A 9,173-nucleotide genomic window follows, 5' to 3' on the forward strand; every position below is an offset into this window, starting at 1 on the left:
CCCATAGGCGTAATCTTCGTGGGGGCGGCGGGGCTTCAGCCCCCGCCGAAATTTTCAGGAAGGTACTCAGCCTCCCCCGGGAGCCACCCTTGCTCCTAGCAAAGCAATGCCTCTGGCCCAGCCCCAGCCCCCCCCGGGAAATTGGAAAGTCTACACCCTTGTCCCCCTTCAGGATGAAGAGAGATGGGAGGTTAAGAGAATTCTCCCACTGGGGTACAACGTGGCAGTTTCCCCGCCCCATCGGTATGTAGGACCTTTCTTCTTCTCCTTCTTACCTGCACTTGGCGCTGTAGCAAGATAACCTTTATGAAGTTAACATGTCACGTAAGATGTGCTTCTATTATTTGTAAGTAAAATTAATTTCTCTTGTTACCATTGGAGTCAGGTCAATTTTGTAATTTGTTTGAACAGCATTTTCCCATTAACTGGGAAACACATACTGTGTGGATACTGCATAAAGCGCCCGTACTTCCGAGGCAAATTTTATACATATATATATATAGGCCCCGGTCACACGAGCGGGAAAATCCACACTGGAAGGGAGGCATTTTAGAGGCAGAGCTAGAAGAAGAAGAAGAAGAAGAAGAAGAAGAAGAAGAAGAAGAAGAAGAAGAAGAAGAAGAAGAAGAAGAAGAAGAAGAAGAAGAAGAAGAAGAATGTGCCAGAGCTTGTGACTGACCCAAGGTCACATCAGCAGGTGCAAGTGGAGGAGTGGGGGAATCAAACCCGGTTCTCCCAGATTAGAGTCCGCACACTTAACCACTACACCAAACTGGCACAGGAGCCCGATCTTACGGTCCCCCACGGCTCTGTCCTCAGGCCGTCAGCAGCCGATCACACCAGGGAGGCAACAGCATAGTCCCAGCGAGGCAACACGGCAGTACTGCGTTACTGTGCATGTGCAGGTCACAGATGGTTGCTGGATGCCACTGGCTACCGGCGCGTCTCCGATCAGATACCCGCCCGTGCCACGCATTTACCGGAAGCTACTACATTTTCCCCAGTGCCTTTTAAATCCGCTTCTTCCGGCCGACGATACAGGCTGGAGATGGGTGCACTACGCTTCCCAGATGTCGCCATATGATCGCGCCCGTTTGATGCGCCCTCAATCCATCCATTTCACGGGGCAAATCCTCCCGTGTGACCGGGGCCATATAGACACACACATTTAACCCAGTACAACCTGCCATCCACGGATTTTGCAGATCAAGTCTCGCCTGCTTTTCCCTTCCGCTGTCGGCCACTGAGATCCCCAAAATTGTGTTCTTGGGGCTCATCAGATCCCCAAGGAGCAGCATTGGGGGCAACGCAGGGGTCTGCTGCAGAGGAAAGTCCGTGAAAATGCACACGGAAAAGCCATTCTGTTGGCGGAGCTATCTGGTTGGATGCGTGCCATTGTTTTGGGTAAATATTGTTGTAATCAAGGCACTCCAGAGAGCAATTAAATTTGTGGAAGGAACAATCGTCATATAGATCTCTTCCCCCGTCTCCTTTTGTTTGCAATATCTAGCTTGATGAAGAGGTCTGGAGAATGTGAAAGCTCACACAGTGTGTTGTGTTTTTCTGAAAGGGAGGGGGTATTAACGAAAGGCATTAACATGGCTTTTGCTTTGAGATATTTTTTTTTTCATCGCCAAAGGTCCTACATGTGTCCTTGAGGTATCTGGCACAACTGTGTGTGCATTTTGAGAGGACTGCAAAGTATCAAAGGTAAGTTCACCTTTCAGTTTGCTGTGAGAGCCAGTTTGGTGTAGTGGTTAAGTGCGCGGACTCTAATCTGGGAGAGCTGGGTTTGATCCCCCACTCCTCCACTTGCACCTGCTGGATGACCTTGGGCAAGCCATAGTTCTGTCAGAGCTGTTCTTGAAAAAAGAGTAGTTTCTGTCAAGAGCTCTCTCAGCCCCACCTCCCTCACAGGGTGTGTAATGTACTCCGCCATTACCACAAGCCCATAGCTTCGTACATTTAGACAATAGCCAAGCGGATCCTAGCCCGCACCAATCAGAGGGCCAGGTCCGCCGCCGAGAGCCTATGGGACTCTCGACTTCTGTAAATAACCTATAGGTTGAATAGGGGGTGTGTTTTGGTGGTGGGTTTCTGTGCGCGCCGGCTTACTTTGTCTTGTTCCTGATTGAATAAAGTACTCTTGCGAAATCACTCCACGTTTCTGAGTACTTTTCAGGGTGTCTGTTGTGGGGAGGGGAAGGGAAAGGAGTTTGTAAGCCGCTCTGAGACTCCTTCGGGTAGTGAAGGGTGGGGTATAAATCCAATCTCTTCTCTTCTTCTTCTTCTTCAGACGGGCCTCCCTGCTGATCCTGGTAATTCCCCCCCCCCGCCCCTGCCGATTCCTAGGAGTAACCTGGCGACCCCAGTCGGAAGTCAGAATGAGCCATCCAGACAGGAGACCTTGAGCCATGGAAAATCCCACCTCCTCATTGGGCAAAGCTTTTTTTCTTCTACCAAATGGCAGTAGCCAAGAGGAAAGGGATCCGCTGGGCGAAGTATTGCCAGCTGCCTCCTTCAAAGCACCCACCATGGCCATGGAGAAGGAGGCAGATCTTCTGTGTGGTGCTTCGCAAGGTCCTTTGCTCGAATGTCAGGTGTCCTCTGGGGAGGATGGGGACCTCAGTGAGGTGCGATGCCAGAGAGAGTCCGCCCTCCAGACCAGAAGAGTGTTCGGCTGAACTTGAGAGCCAGTCTGGTGTGGTGGTTCAGTGCGCGGACTCTAATCTGGGAGAACCGGGTTTGATTCCCCCACTCCTCCGCTCGCACCTGCTGGTGTGACCTTGGGTCAGTCACAAGCTCTGGCACAGCTGTCCTTGAAAAAGAGCAGTTTCTGTCAAGAGTTCTCTCAGCCCCACCCACCTCGCAGGGTGTCTGTTGTGGGGAGCGGAAGGGAAAGGAGTTTGTAAGCCGCTCTGAGACTCCGAGTGAAGGGCAGGGTATAAACCAAATCTCCTCCTCTTCTTCTTCTTCTGAAGAACTTCCTGACAGTTCGAGCGGTTCCTCTGTGCGACAGGCATCCTTGGGAGGTGGTGGGTTCTCCTTTTTGGGTGGTTTCCAAACAGAGGCTAGATGGCCCTCTGACAGCAATGCGGATTCTGTGAACTTAGGAAGATCACGAGAAGGGAGGGCAGGAAGGGTTGCATCAGTGCTTAGTTCTCCTGGCCCTTTCTGACACGCCCAGGGAAACGCTGATCGCCACTTTGGGAAATGTTTGGCTGGAGATCCTGGAGTTTTTTTGTCACCTTCTGGGTGTGGAACAGCAGTCACGGGGTGTGTGGGGAGCAATGTTCCCTCTAAGCTGTGGAGTCTTGTGAGCAAAGATTCTACTTTGTGAGCTGCTGGCATTAAAGTTGTGAGCGAACAATTTGGATGCTGCATGAATTAGTTTAGTCTGGAGCCCTCCTTCCTGAGCTAAGACAAAAATGTATGAGCCGGAGGCTAAAAAACTGTGAGCTAGCTCACACTAACTCAGCTTAGAGGGAACACTGGTGGGGAGGAGGCATTTGTGAATTTCCTGCCCTGTGCAGGGGGTTGGACGAGATGACCCTGGAGGTCCCTTCCAACTCTATGATTCTATGACTCTAGGAAACGTTTGGGACCCGTGCTGACTCAGTGACGTACACTCGTACTTCTCTTACTCACATCTCTAAGATATTATGCATTTGTAGACCCGGCTCATATGTTTTCTGCTTTGTCTTGGCACTGGGGAATGCTTTGCAGCTGGTAACAGAAGACTCTCTGTTGGGCTGTGAGACTCCTTTTCTTCTCCCTCGCAGCCCTTGGTGTTTCGTTTCCTACCTCATTGCTCGCCGTCCCCCCCCCCACAGCATGTTTTGCGGGCTTTGTACTTTTCGCCTCATTTATGATTGAGACATTTCTGCAATCGCTGGCAGCTGCCAAGCATTTCAACAATTTTTTTCCTGCAGACTTTAAGAAAAGAAAAGAAAAGCTCTCGGATGTCAGCAGCCCGGCCCTCTGAGATTCCAGCTACGGGCTCTGCGGAATTCTGTGGGGAGTTTTTTTTTATTTATTAACTACTTTTAAAAACTGCGATCCGAATCGGCACCAAGGTACACGGAGGGGCTGCCAAAGACATTCGTCTTAAGTGCTTACGTACTTTGAAAATACCCGCCCGTCTCTTGGAGGCTAGCCGATGGTCAGTGAAAATGGACTCTCTGTGGCATTACTGCAGCGAAAAGACTTGTGCGACAATGCTGGAGATATGAATGCCCACCTCCGGTAAATTCAGGTGGGTTACCGTGTAGCTTTGGTGTTGTGGTTAAGTGCGCGGACTCCAATCTGGGAGAACCGGGTTTGATTCCCCAAGCATCCACTTGCAGCTGCTGGATGACCTTGGGCAAGCCATAGTTCTGATAAGAGCTGTCCTTGAAAAGGAGCAGTTCCTGTCAGAGCTCTCTCAGCCCCACCCAGGGGAAGGGAAAGGAGTTTGTGAGCCCCTCTGAGACTCCGCTCTCCAATTTCTTCTTCTTCCTCTTCTTCCTCTTCCTCCTCCTTTTCCTCCTCCTCCTCCTCCTCTTCTTCCTCCTCTTCCTCCTCTTCCTCCTCCTTTTCCTCCTCCTCCTCTTCCTCTTCTTCCTCTTCTTCCTCTTCTTCCTCCTCTTCCTCCTTTTCCTCCTCCTCCTCCTCCTCTTCCTCCTCTTCTTCCTCGTCCTCACGTAACACAACAAACTCTAAAAACAAGATCTTGTGCCCTTGACTGTGAAAAGGAGTTCACAAGGCTCTCTAAGTGAAACCATGAGGCAATTGTTCATCTTCAGCAGTTTTTATTTCAGTTAAGGATATGTGATGCTAAGCGCCCTAATTGACTCACAATGGTTAATGGGAATATTTCAGGGCCTAGTGGAGCTTACAGATGTCAGTGACCTCAGCGCTCTCGCTACCACCTGTGTTATCTCCTCCAGGCCAGACAGAGGAATGTCATAATTGGGTACATCATAGGAACCCTGGCTTGACTGTATAACACCATGGGAGGAGGAAATGAGGAACAGAAGTGAGCATCTTCTGGAAGGTTCCTGAGAAGATCTTTGATTGGATGAAAGAGACCACCTGATGCTAGAGGGCAAAGAGGTATAACTGAGAGCTATAGGTTAGTGAAGGATGATGCTATTTTACGCTATGTAGGGTTAGGGTATACTTCATTATGACTGGCTGTGACAGGTAGAATGACTCTAACCTGGGAGAACCAGGTTTGATTCCCCACTCCTCCACTTGCACCTGCTGGATGACCTTGGGCAGGCCATAGTTCTGTCAGAGCTGTTCTCTCAAGGACAGTTCTGAAAAGAGCTCTCTCAGCCCCACCTACCTCACAGGGTGTCTGTTGTGGGGAGGGGAAGGGAAAGGAGTTTGTAAGCCGCTCTGAGACTCCTTTGGGTAGTGAAGGGTGGGGTATAAATCCAATCTTCTTCTTCCTTCTGCAAGTGACTGTAACACCAGTAAGAAATGTCTTAGTTAGAAAAGACAACTTTCTTATTTCCTTGTTTATTAGCCTGATGAGACTTGTACTGAAGAGCTGCTATATTTTAGTAATTTAATAAACCTTAATTTGTTTTAAAATGGTTTGGTTTATTGTGTGCAAATCCCACCACGAGAACTGATAGGTAGACTTGGCTGGGGAGCTGTTCGGCGGTGCCAGGAGTGGGAACTGGGAACAACAACTCAGTGAGGAGCAGCGAGGAAGGCAACCCGGACAGGACATATGGAGGGAAAAACACAGACAACAGTAAGAGGCAACCATTGTCATCAGCAGTCAAATTAACAGCAATTCAAAATTCTAAGACTATTCCAGATGACAAAAAATCGAAATAATTGGCTCATTGAAAAAATATAACCTTTAAGCTGTTAGAAGTAGGGATGGTCATGAACCACAAAAGTTTGGTTCAGTTTGTGGTTTAGTGGGGTGAACCACAAACTGAACCATGAACCCAGTCGGCTTGTGTGCAAGCCGAACAGGGTTCGTGAAGTTCCTGCCTGGAACAGCTGAGCCCCGGGAGCAGGCTGCCTTTTGTTTTGTGCTGCCTCTGCAGCTCATCTGTTTCCAGTCTAAAAACCTGAGCCACTGAGACAGTCTGTTCCTGCAGCTTAGCTCTTTAAAGGGGCTTCCTTGGGCGGGCAGCCCCCGGCTCAGGACCATTTAAACCCCTGCTTTCTGCTCCCCACGGCTTTTCGCAGGGAGCAGAAAGCAGGGGTTTAAATGGTTCCCAACTATTTAAACCAAACAGCCGAACTTAAAACCAAACAGCTGTTTTTCAAGGAGAGCAGAAATCAGGGCTTTAAACCTCTGCTTTCTGCTCTTCACGGACCCCGCCACAAACTGGAGATTTGGGGGCAGAGGCTGAGAAGGGTGGGGTTTTGACAGGGGGAGGGACATCAGCAGAGTATCGTACCATAAAGTCCATCTTCTAAAGCAGCCACTTTCTCTAAGGGACCGATCTCTGTCACCTGGAGATTAGCTGTACTTCTAGAAATTTCCGAGCCCACCTGGAGGTTGGCAGCTCTGTACTGCACACATAGAACCGCCTTTCGCTGAATCAGACCACAGGTTTATCAAGGTCAATATTGTCTTCTCTGACTGGCCACAACCAGTGTTCCCTCTAAGCTGAGTTCAATTCAATTCAATTCAAGTACCTTTTATTGGCATACAATATTAGAAGCATTTACCAATAATACAATCCAAAAGAAATTATAAAATAGATAGTCGTGGCTATGTCAGGCCTAACTCAAGTTGTCACAAGCTAGATTTGACCATACAAAAGATGCCTGAATCATAAAATAAGCTGGCATTCTAAACTTTTAAACTTAAGTTTTTAGACTTATAAATTAAGAATCATTAATATGGTCAGGGTCACTCTTCCGTTTTATAAAACCATGGAGAAACTTAGCGGTCAGTTCAATGATCTCCGGATCTCGTGAAGCAAGGAGAAATTGTACATTGATTCTATCTGATTGGCCTGCTACCAACCTAAGGGGGGCTTCTATAAATTCCACTCGAATGTCATTTAACAATTTACAGTGTAAGAGTATGTGCTCAACAGTTTCTATTTCTCTTCTATGACATCCACAGAACCTGACTGAATAAGGAATTTGCTTATATCTCCCCTCAAGAATAGCAGAGGGGTCTAAGCTGAGTAAATGTGAGCTTGCTCACAGTTTTTTAGTCTCCAGCTCACAAGTTTTTATCTCAGCTCAAGAGGGAGGGCTCCAGAGCTAACTAATTCATGCAGTAGCCAAATCACTCACTCACAACTTTAATGCCACTGGCTCACAAAGTAGAATTTTTGCTCACAGGACTCCACAGCTTATAGGGAACATTGGCCACAACTCTCTGGGGTCTCAGCTAAAGGTTCACATTGCCATATTACCTGAATCTTTTATCTGGAGGCGCAGGGGATTAAACCTGCAATCTTCTCCATGCAAAGCAGATGCTCTACCACTGCACTATGGTCCCTCCCCTGAAAACTGGGCTTTTAGGGGGTAATGAGCAATTTGAACACCTGAAGTTGCCTTCTACTGAATGACACTCTGAGTCCACCAAGACCAGTATTGTCTACTCAGACTGGCAGGGGCTTTCCAGTTACTGGGGGTTACTGGGGTTGTCGGGAGAGTTATTTGTGAATTTCCTGCATTGTGCAGGGGGTTAGACTAGGTGACCCTGGAGGTCCCTTCCAGCTTGATGATTCTATGATACTTAAGGTCAGAACTGTCTACTCTGACTGGCAGCGGCTCTCCAGGGTCTCAGGCAGAGGTCTTTCACATCACCTCCTACCTGATCTGTTATGTATGAGGACTGGAACATTCCAGGACTGTTTTTACCAGAGACAGGCTGAGCTTGGAGCTCTAGAACAATAGCCCACCGGGACTCTGGAGGTGGCCAATAGGAAGTTACAAGAAGGGAGACCCGCGATACTCTTGGGGGTGGGGGGAGGAGAAGCTCCACGGGAGGAGAAGGAAGCAGCCGCAGGAGAGCCTTCTCCCCTGCCCCCCATCCCAGGCACCCACAGTGAGGCCTGCGCCTCTCCAAGCCTTCTCTCCAAGCCTTCTCCTTCCTCCTCCCCCCCCCCAGCACTGGTGGCGGGAGGCCTGAACTCGGCCTGCCGAACTTTCTCCCCCCTCCCCCCCAGCGGCAGCAGGAGGCCTGAGCTCGGCCCGCCAAACTTTCTCCCTCCCCCCCAGGGTGGTGGCGAGGGCTGAGCGGCTTACAGCAGCCTGCGCAGGGAAATCTCTTTTACTTTTGGGGGGATTTAAATATCCCCCCCATATTTTTTCCAAGTTTTCAGATTTTTCTGCACATATGGGGGTTGCCGCAAATGTGTAGGAAGACCTCCCTGCCCCCCAAGTGCCCCCGATGTGCTGATTTAGATATCTACGCGGAGGGGGCATGTTGGGAATGCGATATATAGATGGGTCTGACAATAGCCCATCGTTAGTCCTTGTTTGGGGAGTGGGTGGTGTTTGCATGCTATTTAAACAGGGCTGGTGCCCTGGGTCTTTGCATTGTTCTGGCTGAATCACTAATGAAGCAGAGCTGATCGCTAAGCTTGGGGTCAGACCATGCATGGAGCCCAGTGTTTAACATGATCCTTAACTAGAGATGCCGCCACGGATCGAACCTGGGACCTTCTGCGTATTAAACAGATGCTCTACCACTGAGCCACGGCCCCTCCCCTAATTTGAGCGTTTCAATTGTCATCTGAAGGGCCACCTCTACGGATACAAGCGCCTGCTCCAACAGTGCTCTTCTCATCCATTCCTGCAAAATCTTTCCCACCCCCCCCCCCCCAGCCTAGCCATGGACACCATCAGTTGTTGCTCCATCAGTTGGAAAGCCCATCCCCTGGAGGTGTGGACGGCTGCTTCTGTAAGTATCTTTGCAAAAGGGATGTGAGAACCAATGTTCCCTCTAAGCTGTGGAATCTTGTGAGCAAAAATTCTACTTTGTGAGCTACTGGCATTCAAGTTGTGAGCGAGCAATTTGACTATAAATGAGTTTGCTCTGGAGCCATCCTTCCAGAGTGAAGACAAAAATGTGTGAGCCGGAGGCTAAAAAATGGTGAGCTAGCTCACAGTTTTCCAGCCTCACACGTTTTCCCCTTAGCCCAGGAAGGAAGGAGGGCTCCAGAGCACACTGATTTATGCAGGAGCCAAACCGC

The 9,173-nt window shown here is 49.3% G+C and overlaps 1 non-coding gene across 1 annotated transcript; it reads right to left on the bottom strand.

Annotated features, from left to right (window-relative positions):
• Positions 1 to 8,612: 8,612 nt before the first annotated feature.
• TRNAI-AAU lies at positions 8,613 to 8,684 on the bottom strand. Its single transcript has one exon. It is a non-coding gene; the product is annotated as a tRNA-Ile (tRNA).
• Between the last annotated feature and the right edge of the window lie 489 nt (positions 8,685 to 9,173).

The sequence above is a fragment of the Gekko japonicus genome, unplaced genomic scaffold (genome assembly GCF_001447785.1).
Source record: "Gekko japonicus isolate JY-2015 unplaced genomic scaffold, Gekko_japonicus_V1.1 scaffold2687, whole genome shotgun sequence".
Lineage (NCBI taxonomy): Eukaryota > Metazoa > Chordata > Lepidosauria > Squamata > Gekkonidae > Gekko > Gekko japonicus.